Here is a 16,109-nt window from a genome sequence, read left to right on the forward strand (position 1 = left end):
CACATGCTAACCCAGGGACCTTACCCAGTTGGCACAAAGAGGAATGAAGGAGTTGGAAATACTGTTTTCTCATTGGATGCTCTAGGTTTTGTCACAACCAGACTAGCCAGGCATCCAAATCTGTTTCCATCCCAGATCTTTGGCTGATATGATACTCTGGACCAACTGTGCTGAGGGCAACTTCAGCAGAACCAGCCTGTCCTTTTCAATCCATTCTCCACGGACCATGCCAGGTGGAGAGCGGGGTGGGGTGAAGGGAGAGCAGTGGTCCCTCCATGCAGGGGGCAGAAATTGCAGGCAAACTGAACAACTTGAGTGTATATGACAATCTGCCACTCACCTAGGGAAATAAGCACACTTCAGGGTGCCCTGGATTTCTCTCAGGCAAAATAATTGGAGGGAATTCAAAGCAAAGCAACCACCCTCTGCCCTCCTCCTTAATGTCCAGGCAATCCAGAAAAGGGCACTTGTTTTGTTACCTGGCCCCAGAGCCCTGATTCAGAAGCCTGTCACTTGCAGATGTTTCTATCATCAATTCAGAGCTCTGCCCTCTCCCTTTCCCCTTTTCCTTTGTTTTGTTGTTGTTGTTATTGCTTTTAATTCTTATTGGAATACAGTTGACTTACAATATTGTGTTAATTTCAGGTGTGCAGCAAAGTGAATCAGTTATACATATATCCATTCTTTTTCAGACTCTTTTCCCATATAGCTTATTATAAAATATTGAGTAGATTTTCCTGTGCTATACAGTAGATCCCTATTATCTATTTTACATATAGTAGCGTGTGCCTGTCAGTCCCAAACTTTCAATTCATCCCTCCCCACATATGTGGTGGATTATTACTCAGCCATAAAAAAGAATGAAATAATGCCATTTGCAGCGACATGGGGGGACCTAGAGATGATCATACTAGGTGAAGTCAGTCAGTCAGAGAAAGACAAATATCATACAATAGTGTTTCTATGTGGAGTCTAATTTTAAAAACAATACAAAGAAACTTATTTACAAAACAGAAACAGACTCACAGATCCCTTTTCCTTTCTTCTAGGGCCTCAATTGGAGCTACAGCCGCCCACCTATGCCACAGCCACAGCCACAGCCATGTGAGATCTGAGATGAGTCTGTGATCTACACCACGACTCAAGGCAAGGCCGGATCCTAAGCCCACTGAGTGAGGCCAGGGATTGAACCCGCATCCTCATGGATACTAGTTGGGTTTGCAACCACTAAGCCAGGACGGAAACTCCCCCTTTCCTTTCTTCTAAAACATTCTCTCTGGCAACTACTACAGAAAGACCAAAGCCCCTGAACAGCAGCTTTGTGCCAGGATGGTGCCTGCTCTCCCAAGAGCAGGCTCCAAAACTGCCAAATGAACCAAAGAAAGAACAAGTCCTCTCAGTTTTAGAGGCCAGACCGCCCCCCACCACCAGAGTTGATAACTGGCTTCAGACAGCACTTTTATAATCCAAGTCATAAGAAAGAAAGACACTGCCCAGCATAAACCATGAACTTTCCCTTACCTGAAACAAGGAAGACCAGGGACGATAAAAAAATTTGGCTGTTTGTTGTACAACTATAAATGTAATAAAATTCACTAAAAAGTTCTGGCTGTAAAGTAATGAAGATGAGAAGAAAAGAACTATAAAACATATTTTTCAATGAATTAGAAAGCACACCTGAAATCTAAATATGACTTCTAATCTAAATCTAAATATTATTTGGTTAGCTTTCCGGATTGTAGTAGTCACGCATAGTTAAATGAGACAGTCTTCAAAACTGACTAGGAATGATCCAGTCCAACATACAAACAAGCCACAAGTTATTCCCCAAAACAATTATTTTCCAAGTGTCAGTGGTAAAACTGATTAAAATCAAATCTAGTCATCAACTCACTTTAATAGTCTCTGCTTCATAATCCGAATCTTGGCTTTGAACCTAAACATCATGGACCATAAAAAATCCGAATGCCAGGAAATAAACTTGCTCTTTCCTAGATAAGAATCAAGCAATATGCCTTATTCATCCTTAAAGTTAGAAAACAACGTTGCTGGGGAAAAAAAAAAAAATCAGTAACAAGACAAATGGCTATTAGCAACAGGTACAAGTAAAATATCTCCTTTAGTGCCAGAGGGAAACCAAAATCAAAATGAAAAATTCTGAGCGACTTGCAAAACACGTTTGAGCATACATACACATACACACACAGACACACTCACAAGATAGTTCTCCAGTTACTTACTGGGGTGGTTGGTCGGTATTCCTCACATCAGCACCCTTTCTGTTCAGCTGCCAAGAGCCAGAGCACTGGGCAAGCAGCTGTTTCCTTCAAGCTGGGGCTCTGTGTCTTAACCAGTCACATGCACCTCCTGATAAATACCGCTGTGTGCCAGGAGGTCAGAAACGATCATTATGCTCCTAAATCGCCAACCTCATAACCCCTGAGCTGCCTCAGCCATTTTATTAGCATGTAGAGCAGTACATTCCACGATTTGTTTTCTTTTAGAGACAAAACCCGAACAGCTGACAAGTCACCCTGGAGAGCAGGTCACTGGAAGTGGAAAGTTGATGTGTTTGTAGGCAAGGGTGGGGGGTAAGGCTGGCAGTCCGTCTGCTCTCTTATCTCCCTCAGGTTTTCACTGGGTCACTTGAACAGCAAGAAGTAGGAACCGCAGACAGTACAGCAGGTGGAAGCGGCTCTCCTTTCCAGGTGCCTCCGGTCCTCATCAATCCGCTGGTCCATCTTGGTTTCATTTTCTGATCATCCTAGGCTCCAGTTTGTCGGAGGAGCCACAAGACAGAGTGGTGCGTTCTGAGGAGGGCAGCCTAGCAGTCTAAGAATGCTTAGGTTTAATTTCAAAGGCGGGGCTCCTGTGCCAAGTAATGCTGCTGAGGGGCAGACTGCGAGGGGTTAAGGAAGAATATCAAATGCAGCTTTATCTAAAGAGCTAATGGAAATGATTTCAGGCAGCTTAAAGCCAAACTTCCGCATAGTTATCTGTTGAATTGTAGCAACATTTGGGGGCACTGTTGAGATAACAGCTAGGGAATGACAGTGGAAGCAGAAATGATCATGAAATTTACAAAGCACTTTACAGAGGTGCGGCTGCCCCCTTCAGTATGCCAGGAAATGGGACCAACTTGCTGTTTCCTGTGTTGCTCACTGAAGTGGAAACCATCTTGAACGCTTTATTGAATTCATACTTCTCACCTGAGCAGATTTGCCTACCCCACCCCCATCCCCACCGTCTTGGTCCCTCTCTCCAGAGAAAGTCTTTGAACCATCTGATTTTGGATAGCATCTGACCTTGGGTGTCTGACTTCTTGATATAGTGTAAGAGACACTTCCCCAAATCAGTGCCCAAGCAGGGCAGAGTGGAGATATGACAGAGACTCAGCACTTTTGACAAACTGAATATCCAAAAAAGATTTTAAAAGGTTAAAATGCCCCAGGGGATTTCTCAACCATAATGAGTCTGTTAAACTGTCAAATTTGATTTTTAATAAGTGAGATCTTACTCAATAGAGAAGCTTGTGCGGGCAATTTTTCATCTTTGGATTCTGTCTAATTATTTACAGTGTCAATCAAACCAGAAGTTTCCCTCTATACAGAAGATAGGTTTTTTCAGAATAACAGAAAAAAATTAAAAAACCCTCAATCTTGCCATTCTTTCAGGGGATTAATTTGTTAGCGACACGTGGGAGCTAACACAGTACAAATGAAAACTTTTTGCAAGCTTCAAAATGTATCCTTCCTTAAGGGTTCAAAGTTAGTAATAGAATTAAACCGCAGATACCAAAATGCACTGTGCTAAATTGCATGTCAGCTCTGTAAACACGTGACAATGATTAATCAGAAACAGAGAAGGAGGCCTAGTGAAGATTTGAAATATTATCTGATTCATTTTTACTTTGTACTTACAGCAACAGAAACCTTTGTGACTTTATGGCATCCGTCAATTACTTTATTTGCAATTGACTTGTTAATTGTTCTGATGGTCTATTATGTACCACATAATTAACAAAAAAAGGGAAACCCTTCTATGACCAACAGAAAATAACAGCCTCAGGAAAAGTAAACACAGAAATGCTTTCCTTCTTCTCTTGGCAGAGATGAAGGGATGGAGCCTGAATCCTACCAGTGAAGCAAATTATCAGTGCAGATCAAGACAGCAGGACCTTCCCAACCAAGTCGACGAGTGTAATGGACGGTTTTACTAGGACAGCTTCCAGCCGTGGGAAGAAATGGGGAGATCCCATCTCCCTGCCCATACTGCCTACAGGTACAAATCATTTCCTTCAACGCAAAAAGATGTGCCCTCCTCCCAGCAGAGGTTATCCACCCCCTGGGTTTGTATTTCCCACGTGTCTAGGACCCTTTGGCTAACAACCATGGGTCCTCTCCCTGTCTGCTCACCCTCATTATCTAAATATGCTCATGGTTTTCTGTGTCCTAAAAACACAATCTGATCCTTTGCTCTTTTAACACACCCTAACCTGCTCATTCCCTTCACGACTAAGCTCCTGGAGAAAAATTTTTTGTCTCTATCATCTCACATCCCATTTAAAGTCTCAGCCTGCTTATGGTCTGGTTTCTCCCATCCACTTCATGGAAACTGCCTCCTCCAAGTCACCGAAGATCAAGGCTATTGGCTTTGCCTTAATTTTACTAGACTTCTCTGCTGCATTTGAACCAACTCAACAAGCTCTCCTTAAAATGATCTCCTGCAGCTTCTGTAAAATGTTACTCCTGCCTCCTTTAGCCTCCTATGTGGACTTTTCTTCTACTTGCCCCTTAAATGTGAAAATCCCCTCTTCTCTTCTTGTTTTCTTACATCTCTCATATGTCTTAATTTCTTACTGAATGGCTACAGTGATTTCCTAGTCACTTTGACTTCAGAAGCCTGTCTCTGCTTTAGAAAGCCTCTCAGAGTCCATGGTGGTGTCTTTGATACCTTTGTATTTTCAGAACCTGTGGCTGGGCCTAAATTTTTCTCCTGTATTGTCTACTGCTGTTGCATTTCTTATTCTGTATTATAGTTAGACCTTCATGTGTCTATGTGCCATTTAAACTCAGACAGCCTTAGAGAAAGCATTTGACTTGTTCATTTTATATCCTGCAATGCCTAAGACAATGCCTGACATGTAGGAGACACATGGCTGAAACCATGTTGAATGAATAAATGAATGACTGAAGAGAAGGATCTTCTGTCTACTCCTTTAAGAAAAGATCATTTTTAAAGTTTGCAGAAACTTAATTTATATCAGGCCATCAAAATATCCTAAGTAAGTTCCCCCCAAAAGAAATTATTTTGTCCACTTCTATAACCACTCTATAGTAAAATTACAAAGCAATTATAAAACATAAGTTAAAAAAGAGCCAAGCCAATTTGGAAAATTTTTATAACTCTCCTTTAAAAAAGCATTTATTGGAGTTCCCGTCGTGGTGCAGTGGTTAACGAATCCGACTAGGAACCATGAGGTTGCGGGTTCGGTCCCTGCCCTTGCTCAGTGGGTTAACGATCCGGCGTTGCCGTGAGCTGTGGTGTAGGTTGCAGACACGCGTTGCTGTGGCTCTGGCGTAGGCCGGTGGCTACAGCTCTGATTCAACCCCTAGCCTGGGAACCTCCATATGCCGCGGAAGCGGCCCAAGAGATAGCAACAACAACAACAACAAAAGACAAAAGACAAAATAAATAAATAAATAAATAAATAAGCATTTATTGGAAAAGAAGAAAAAAAAATCACAGAATGCTTAGAATTTTTCAATAATGAGAACACCACATATCAAAGCCAAAAGAATTAATTAATTAATAACATAAAAGTTATTGAGAAATTGTTTCCAAGAAAAGTTTTTAGTCAAAATTACTTACACAATCAAATGCTTTTGTGGCTTGAAGCCACAGATAATTCCCAGGCTATATAAAATGATCAAGTGGACAAGACTAACAGAAGGCTAACATAATATTCTTGACTTAAACAAACTGATAAAACATAATAAAGGAAACCACAGACTAACCTCCTGTAGAAACATAGTTTACCCTTGAGATGAAAAAAAAAACTCAATATTAAGGAATGCACTAGCATAATGACATAAATAAGTCAATGGAAACAAGCTTGTGGTTTCGCAAATAGGTAATTATTAATGTCTTTTGATAAAATTAAATGCCAATTTAAAAAAATTAATAAAATAGAGTTAAGAGAATTTTTTTTCCCATGCCCATTGCATGTAGAAGTTCCTAGGCCAGGGATCAAACTTGCACCACAGCAGTGACCCAGGCCACAACAGTGACAAAACTGGATTCTTAGCCTGCTAGGTCAATGGGAACTCCAGGAAAATTTTTCTTAGCATAGTAAAGATTGTATATCTCAAACCAAACACAGGTCTCATATCTAATGGTGTAATACTAGAAGTATTAACTTTAAAATCAGAATCAAACAAGAAAAGAATGCTCATTGTCACTATCCTTAGTTAGCACACTGTTCTGGACTAGGTAAGAAAAAGAAACTAAAAAAAGAATTATGAGAAAGCAGGAGACAAAATTACCCAGCCTGTACATGTTGTAATCATTTATTCAATCTAATCAATTTTTTTTTCTTTTTTTTTTTTTGGCTGTACCCTGCAGCATGTGGAAGTTCCCAGGTCAGGGACCAAACCCATACCACAGCAGCAACCTAAGCCACTGCAGTGACAATGCCAGATCCTTAACCCACTGTGGCACAAAAGAACTCCAAATCAACTTTTAAAAAAGATTTTAAATAGTTGGAAATGTTAGTGAACATTAAAAAAAAATAACTACACAAAATTAATAGCATTTTCCATATAATAGCCAAAAACTATTAGAAAACATAATGAGGAAAAAAACTTTATTCATAATAGTAACAACAATAACAACAATATTTCCAGGAATAATAAAAAAGTAAACAAATTTAAAAAATTTAAAACTCTATTAAGAAAACAGAAAGGAGTTCCCTTCATGGTTCAGTGGTTAACAATCTGACTAGGATCTATGAGGATGCAGGTTCGATCCCTGGTCTCGCTCAGTGGGTTAAGGATCCGGCATTGCTGTGAGCTATGGTGTAGTTCTCAGATGCGGCTTGGATCCAGCGTTGCTGTGGCCATGGTGTAGGCTGGCAGCTACAGCTCCAATTCAACCCCTAGCCTGGAAACTGCCATATGCTGCGGGTGCGGCCCTAAAAAGCAAAAAGTAATACTGAAGTTTATTTGAAAGAAACCTGAGAATGGTAAAGAAATTTTTAGAAACAAGGAGGGTCCTAGGTGATAAACAGGCTAAAAAATCAAGAATTAAGAGTTCACCACTGATGCCAAAAGAAGCAGAGCAATGGAACAGAAAGCCCAGAAATATAAATACAAGTACTATACTAACATGTTTATTTATTAAATATGGTATTTAGACCCAGTGAGGAAAAAAATCATTCAATAACTGGTTGAAAAATTACTAGAAAAAACAAAGATGCAATTATTACCTCACATCATACACAAAGTAAATGCCTAGTAAGCTGAAGAGTAAAATGTGAGAATAAAACCATAAACTTGAAGAAAATGGTGTGAATGTTTTTATAATCTTAAAATCATTCTAAATATGGTTAAATATTTTTATCATGAAAATTATTTTAATTATAATTCTAAAAGCAGAAACCATGAAGAAATTTTTAAAATATTTAAATGAATAAAGTGTAAGATTTCTGTATGTCAAAAATAACCTCACTATAACAAAAATTAAATCACAAGTGGCAAAATGAGATTTTAAAATGAAGTCTGTATGATAAAGGGTTAATAGCCTTATCATAAAGTAGCCTTTATAATTAACAACTAGGCAAAGGATATTATAAATAGGTCACAAGGGGAGAAATATAAATGACCAATGTACATCTGAAAAAATATTTTTCCTAAAAACAAGTACAAATTAAACAATAATAGGATACCATTTATTATCCATAAACTTGACAAAGATGGAAAATCGATACTTCCCAATGTTGGCAGGAGGTTTGGAAAATGGCACCTGTATACTCTGCTGGCAAGATTATAAATTGCTACAACATGTGAGGAAGATAAATTTGTAATATGTAGCAAAAGCTTTTAAAATATGTATATGTTTTAATTCTTTAATTTCTGTTCTAGGAATATATCCCAAGAAAATAATATGGATTTTCACATATGTAAGGATGTTTCTCACAGCACCGCCTGTGTTAGTGAAAAATCTGAAACAATCTATGTGCCAAAAGTGGTAGAATTATAACACATTCATAAGATGTAGCATTATGCAATCATCATAAAAATAATGTTGAAATATATTAACGTGGAAAAATATGTGGCATAGATTAAGTGAAAAACACAAGTTATAAAACAATATATTCAGTATGATCTCATTTTTCTAAGAAAACAGACGAACATGTAAAAGTCTGAGACTTTATATGTCCAATTTTTAACAGTAGTTATCTTTGGGAGTTGGAGTCACATATAGTTTCCTCTGCTTCTTTATGCCTATCGGCTTTTTTCCTACTGTTCTCATGACAAATGTGTATCAACTGCTCTTTTTCAAATGAGACCCTTTTTTATATAAGAAAAAAGATACTAGACTGATAATCATACTGAAGTTCATACTTAAATACTTTAATCATCTACACAAAGAGAAAGCCATTGACAAGAAACGTGATCAAGAAAAAAGATCCAGCGTAGAAAAGCCTCACCATCCATTAACAAAGTCAGACACTTCCTCTCAAATAAGTCATGATTCTCTACCCTGCTGAAGCAATATTTGATAGCAAGTCACTGAAAGTGGTGGAAGTACTAGGTTCAAAGGATGCAGGAAGAGCGGGAAGCATGGTCTTGCTTGAGCACCTAGGATTCAGTTTCTCAGAGACGTCCCCTAAGCAGAAATTCCCAAATAGCATCCATCCCATGCACACATGATCAGAAAGCATGACCCCACCCCCACCCCCGCCAGCTGCCACTTCCTGAAGCTGTCCAACCATCCATCTGCCTGGTGCCAAATTCCAAACCAGCTGCTGCAAGTTGGTAACACACCACCTACTGGTCAACTCGAGGTACTAACGCCATGCTGCATCCCCACACCGACCCCTAGCTGCTTTTTAGGAGACCCTGTGTGCAAAATAACTTTCTCATTTCTTGAGTTCAGTAAATTCTACCTGATTATTTCGTTCTCGGGTACATAGTCTTGTTCGGTCTTTTCTCTCCTCCTTTTCTTCCATCCAAGTATCATGGGAAATTTTTTCTCCCTCTCCTGTTCTTCCCTTTTTCTTTCCCTTGAACCATATGTAAGCCAAAGCAAATATCTAATCAGTCAGTTCTAAGAGCAGGGCTAGCTACACACATACAAAGAGAAAGAAAAAATTATGAAAGAATCAGAGTAGAGCTTTTAATCTCCAAAGGCCTTGAATAAAGCGAATCATTGTCAATAAATGAGAAAATACGGTGTCTTGGGTTCAATGTGCATTGCATTTAGGGAGTCACCAAAGTACATGACAAAAATCTCTGCCTCAAAGCTTATTATGTCCCTGGAAGAAAAATGGAACATGTAGGAAGCCATATATAAGGAATAATAATAATTATATTATGTCATAACAATCAGTATCTATTAACTTTATAATGTACTACATTAATATATTATTAATCATATATAACAAGCTAACATCTGTGCAAATTTCTCATTTAATTCTCACAGCACTGCTCCATGGAGATGCTATTATTATCCCCAGATGACCTTTAATGAGATTAACTAGCTCCCACAGCTAATAAGCCAAAAAGACATTTGGATGTCACTGTCTGACTCCAAACCCTGAACATTTACACCTCAAAATGATTTAGTCGTCATAGACATTTTCATAGACTTGCTTGTCCTTTTCCAGTTAAACCTACTTATCCTCAAGCACAAGAGCCAAGTCGGTTGTATGGCACTTTGGGGGCTAATTACTGGCATCACAACAGTAGTTTGATACTCTTACGCTTTGCAAATGTAGGTTACTTCAGCCAATGATACTGCTTCAGTGGTCATAAGACAGCCTGATAGAATGAGTGGTATTTATTTATTTAGCTTTTTTTTTTTTTTTTTTTTTAAGGCTGCGCTTGTAGCAAATGGAAATTCCCAGGCTAGGAGTGAATCAGAGCTGCAGTTGCCAGCCTACAACACAGCCCCATGGCATCCAACCCACATCTGCAACCTACACCACAGCTCATGGCAATGCCAGATTCTTTTTTTTTTTTTTTTATTATTTTCCCACTGTACAGCAAGGGGGTCAGGTCATCCTTAGATGTATACATTGCAGTTACAGTTTTTTCCCCCACCCTTTCTTCTGTTGTGACATGAGTATCTAGACATAGTTCTCAATGCTATTCAGCAGGATCTCCTTATAAATCTATTCTAGGTTGTGTCTGATAAGCCCAAGCTCCCGATCCCTCCCACTCCCTCCCCCTCCCATCAGGCAACCACAAGTCTCTTCTCCAAGTCCATGATTTTCTTTTCTGAGGAGATGTTCATTTGTGCTGGATATTAGATTCCAGTTATAAGTGATATCATATGGTATTTGTCTTTGTCTTTCTGGCTCATTTCACTCAGTATGAGATTCTCTAGTTCCATCCATGTTGCTGCAAATGGCATGATGTCATCCTTTTTTATGGCTGAGTAGTATTCCATTGTGTATATATACCACATCTTCCGAATCCAATCCTCTGTCGATGGACATTTGGATTGTTTCCATGTCCTGGCTATTGTGAATAGGGCTGCAATGAACATGCGGGTGCATGTGTCTCTTTTAAGTAGAGCTTTGTCCGGATAGATGCCCAAGAGTGGGATTGCAGGGTCATATGGAAGTTCTATGTATAGATTTCTAAGGTATCTCCAAACTGTTCTCCATAGTGCAATGCCAGATTCTTAACCCACTGAGCGAGGCCAGGGATCAAACCTGCTTCCTTGTGGATACTAGTCAGGTTCATAACCACAGAGCCACAACAGAAACTCCAAATGAGTGGTATTTGTAAAATTGCTTCTGTGGATAATACTTCTATGGATTAAAACATCTCAAATTCCAAATAACTTTTACAAGTGTACCCTGGGAAGCCAAGCTAATTTAAATTGGAGATGGGCTGTATAACAATCAAAAGGAGAATGAATAAGGAGGACAGCCTCTACCAGAGGAGGCCTCAGTAGTAGGGGCCCTTGCACCCCATCCTCTGTGCTCCCATTTTATTCACCATCCCTGGAGAAACCCCCAAATTTCTGGACAAATCAGTCCAGATTAAAAATAGGCTTCCACTTTCGATCTCTTCCTTTTTCCTGACTATTGTTTCTTTTCCTTTCTTTCTTCCATTTTATTAAGTTTCATTTACTTTTCAGAACCACGTTACATATTAGTATGGTTGTATCTACTCCATCTAAATACAATTACAATTTATTTTACTCATTTAAGTTTACCTTTATGGCAGCATTTTCCCCTTTATCTTGTCAGCTTCTTAGACTGCACTAGATTTCTAGCTGAAGGTGAATTCAGTAAAATATGGGAAGGAAAATTAGCACGCATAGCACAAAACACCTTAGTATAATTGTTTACATATTAACATTTCCCCCTAATAGTTTTATTTCAAAACCCTGACTTGACAACAACTTTCATTCATCTTTGAGGATCTCACTCCTAAAAACCACAAACTAGTGATAAAGTTAATCTAAATCTTCTAAAATGTCACGGCTGTTTCCGGAATTCTTTTAGTTCTTGAAAAGAGTTGCTTAGAGTAATAAATACATTTTTAAAAAATCCCCGAGCCTGCCTCTGTCCATTTTTCTGAGAATCATTTAGTTTGTAGAAAATAATGCAGTTTTCAGACTGATGACTTCCTTTGTGATTTCCTCTGTATTTAAGTGTCAGGATGCTGCTATTTCAAAGCATAATATCCAAAGCTGATTCAAGGATAAATGAGGCAAAGAAAATTATTTTTTTTTCCAAAATGTATGAAAGCCAAATGTACAAGGTGGGGCACAATATGATCTTCACAGGAATAGTAGGAAAAATGCAGTTAGAAACTCCAAATACTTTTACTCTCATATGCAAACTGTAGGCCCCCTCAGCCTCACTTCTCCCCACCCTTTCAGTGCTATTTCACTTTCTGGACACTGGCCTCCATCTGTGTCAGCTAAGCCCTCCTGGGTTTACACCACAGCCCCACTGGCTTTTGCTGGAATGATGCTCAGTGAACGCTTTCTGAATGAATGAATGGATTTTTACACCATGATTGTACTTATAAAACACCACTATTATTTTGATACCAAAACCATTTGCTCAAACTTGGGCCTAATTCTAAATAGTGTCAATGTTCTACTTAATCCCTTCCGCTCTTTATCATATTGTCCAAACCCATCTAGCTGACTACAAGTCCTGTTTTCCAGAGTTTGGTGCGAACCTACTTGCTCAAGTTTTAATCCAACCATCACTGCCTGTAGGTTATAAATCTGTGAGGCCTGTGCTTCTAAGCGCATTTCCATATCCGTTCCTAAGGTATCATTGCTTTTATCATACACTTAATTAAACATCGCCATGGTTTACTTACACTCAATTTGCTGAAACTTTTGGCAGCATCTCAGGGTTACTTATACCCTTTGTGTGTGGAAAGCCTCTGGCTTCCTGAAAAAAACACAGAGGCAACCACAAGCAGAGTGGGAGCCCGCCAAGGAATGAGGATCTAATATTCTTGCAACAGGACTTTCTTATTTGCAGATCACAGAGGGCAAATTAAGAAAGTCCTTTTAGAAGTACAAAGAAAAAGGGGTAGGGATAGCTCTGGCTTTCCTTCATGTTTTAATTAAATGAGGAGGGATTGTTCTCCGGGCTTTTCTTTGTGATTGCCATTCTTATTAGTGAAAGGCAATAGATCCTTTTATGTTGTGGTAAAACTCTCGAATTAAGGGAAAGTGCAGGGTCAGTGCTGTTTCCTTAATTCAACCATAGGAAGTAAGAAGGCCAGCAAAGCTTCGTGACTGTGGAGACAGATCCATGGTAATGAGAAATCAATGCAGAAGAATATGGGCTATAACAGCTGAAAATAGCAATCTAAATGGTGAGGCTTTGATAGGTATTTAAATACTATGAATTCTTTTAAAATATATATTCTAATGGCTAGAAAAACCTACATTATCACATGGAAGACTGGTCTTGTTTCCCTTTACAAAATAAGAAAAACAGGATGTCTGTGTGTTTCAGTTTATATTTAAACTTAAAACACTAATGCTCATTATAGCAACTCAAAGAATACAGAGATTTATATAAAGAAAGTATATTACAATAAAGGAAGTAAGATATATTATTATAGGCTAAGGATCTGGCATTGCCTCTGCAGTGGCATGGGTTCAATCCCTGGCCCAGCACAGTGGGTTAAGGATCTGGTGTTGCCACAGCTGTAGCACAGGTTGCAGCTGCAGCTCAGAATTGATCCTTGGCCCAGGAAGCAACATAGGGAGTGAGTGTGGCCAAAAAAACACAACCAACCAACCAACCAACAAACAAATAAAAAACCCCCTTTTTTTTCACTGAGAGACATACACCTATGAGAAATGCATCTCACACATACATGTGTGGGGTTCTATTTTTCCATTAAAAATTAATCTATAATTTAATTTGATTTTTCCACATAAAAATGTATCATTGGTCACATATTTTGGCTCCAAGATCAATAATACAGTTTTATTCTTTTTTTCTTTTTATAGCCATGCCTGTGGCATATTGAATACCTGGGCTACGGGTCAAATCAGAGCTGCAGCTGCTGGCCTATGCCAGAACCACAGCAACAACAATGCTGGATCCATAACCCACTGAGCAAGGCCAGGGATTGAACCCATATCCTCATGGACACTATGTCATGTTCTTAACCCTCTGAGCAACCACGAGAACTCCTTATTTATTCTTTTTAATAAATTCATACTCCTTCACAGTGTAGTTATAGCTATTCACCTTATTGCTGATCAAGATTCTCCCAGTATCTTACCTCTATAGACAGTGTTGCACTAAACATTCTACCACATATATCTTAGTTTCTGATGCTTTTATTTCCACATGCAGACCTCCAAAACTTGGATTATTTGGATTACAAAGTTAATCATTTTACTGTGCATTCTCAGTTATTGTTCCAAGACTAAAAGTAGTGTAAGGGTCATGGCCTCTAAAAGACTGATAAATGTTAAATTAGTAGATCAAGATTATAATACTAATTATAATGCCAATAAAAGGGCATTTCAGAATCTTATCTTACCAGGCATATTAACTAATTCACTTGTGTTGAAGATGTTTGCTTACTTTTCATGTAGAATAATAGTATTAAAAAAAAAAAAAAAAAAGCAGAAGCATCTTAAGCCCAATTAACCAAAATTGGCCAAAGGTAAAAGTTGAAGTTTAGGGAGTTCCCATTGTGGCTCAGCAATAACGAACCCAAGTAGCATCCATGAGGATGTGGGTTCAATCCCTGGCCTTGTTCAGTGGGTTAAGGATCCGGAGTTGCCATGAGCTGTGGTGTAGGTGGCAGACTCAGCTCCGATCTCACCTTGCTGTGGTGGTGGTGTAGGCCAGCAGCTACAGCTCAGATCTGATCCCTAGCCTGGGAACCTCCATATGCCACGGGCGTGGCCCTAAAAACACACACAAAAAAAGTTGAAGTCTATTTCTCTTTGGCTAATGCTTGTTATTATCTGCATACACCAAAAACTCCATGAACAGTAAAGGCCATTCCAGTGGTAGAATCAATTGGTGACTGATTAAAACAAATACGGCCAATGTGAACTGCTATGTTAGAAAGAACAAAAATGTTAATGTTGGACTAGAAATATTTGACTATACTTTCAAAGCATGCAATGGTGCTAGTGTGAAAAAGGGTCAGTCACACACTCACTTATTTCTATTTTATTTTCTGGACTGTGGCCTTAGAAACTGAGGAGGCGACTCTTCTACATGCCATGTCAGTGAGGCAGGAATTGGGCACAAGCCAAACATAAGGATGGGGCACCTGAGGTCTACAACTACATTCCTTTTGGCATGGAGTGTTGATTGCAAACCACCTCTTCTAAATAATATGGTTTCACTTGATTGTTTGGTTTGGGACTTTGGAGTAAGAGGTTGGACTATATTAGTTTATATTTTAACAGCATATATATATATATATATTCCACATTAACTAATATGGCTATACCAGCCAACACCCTCTAAGACACAAGAGACTGAGCATAGGGTGGTTCCCTGTCTTAAGAAAAGCAAAAAAAAAAAAAAAAAAAAAAGGTTACATTCAACATGTAAGGGAAAATTGTTCACATTACCAAAGCATTCTTTGTTTTAAAAAGCCACCACCATTGCAGGATTACAAGAAATGTGTGCACCCCTGGTGCATTAAAAATGGCATTCAACCAACCAAAATTCAACTCATATTATTCAAGAACACATTGACTAAGTAAAATAAACATGAGTCTGATTTTGGACCCAACTTACTGGCCCAGATGATCTGTGTCCTTTCCTTTGGAACAAAAAAGTAGGCAAGCAATTCCTAGCTGCCTGTGGTAGACAGGCTATTTCACAACCTCTCCAGGGGTGCTTAAAAGTAACCTGCTAAAAATAGCCCCTCCACTCTTCCTTAGTGTCCTCTGCTGAAGGGCCAAGTGAAATTATAAATTGCCTGAGATATGCCCTGCATTCTAATCCACAGGACTACTCTGAGCTGAAAATCTCCAGTAATCCTCCTGACAATACCAACATTAACAAACTTGTTCTTTTTTAACCACTTTCCAGAGTAGTAGGAGAGGTGGGGTGGTGAGTGGTGAGGATGCTGGCACACTGGAGAACTGGAAAATCAGGATTCTCATCATCAGCCACTCACTAGCTGAGTAAGTCACTTAGCCTTTAAGTACAGGCAGCCTCTGATTTATGATCATTCACCTTACAGATTTTTGACTTTATGGTGGTGTGGAAGCTACAGGCCTTCAGTAGAAACATACGTTGAATTCTGAATTTTGATCTTTCCCAGGCTATCGGTCTGCACCCTGGTACCTTGCAGCATTAAGCTGTAGCTTCCAGTCAGGCCACTTGGTCACAAGGGGAAACCACC

At 39.0% G+C, this 16,109-nt stretch overlaps 1 protein-coding gene across 10 annotated transcripts in view; it reads right to left on the bottom strand.

Annotated features, from left to right (window-relative positions):
• RASGRP3 (RAS guanyl releasing protein 3) overlaps window positions 1-16,109 on the bottom strand; it is a 117,238-nt gene that overhangs the window by 83,329 nt on the left and 17,800 nt on the right. For 4 of the 10 annotated variants that reach the window (XM_085019640.1, XM_085019638.1, XM_085019644.1 and 1 more), the window contains exon 1: window positions 2,241-2,348. The exons of the other annotated variants lie outside the window; for them this stretch is intronic. The gene's annotated coding sequence lies outside the window, so the exon portion shown is untranslated. Of the gene's footprint in view, window positions 1-2,240; window positions 2,349-16,109 lie in introns of those variants that run through there. 10 annotated transcript variants of the gene reach the window in all.

Source organism: Sus scrofa, chromosome 3 (assembly GCF_054392235.1).
Source record: "Sus scrofa isolate SSC_HxYL_T2T_F1_AM1 chromosome 3, Sscrofa_HxYL_maternal_Yorkshire_Landrace_v2.0, whole genome shotgun sequence".
NCBI lineage: Eukaryota > Metazoa > Chordata > Mammalia > Artiodactyla > Suidae > Sus > Sus scrofa.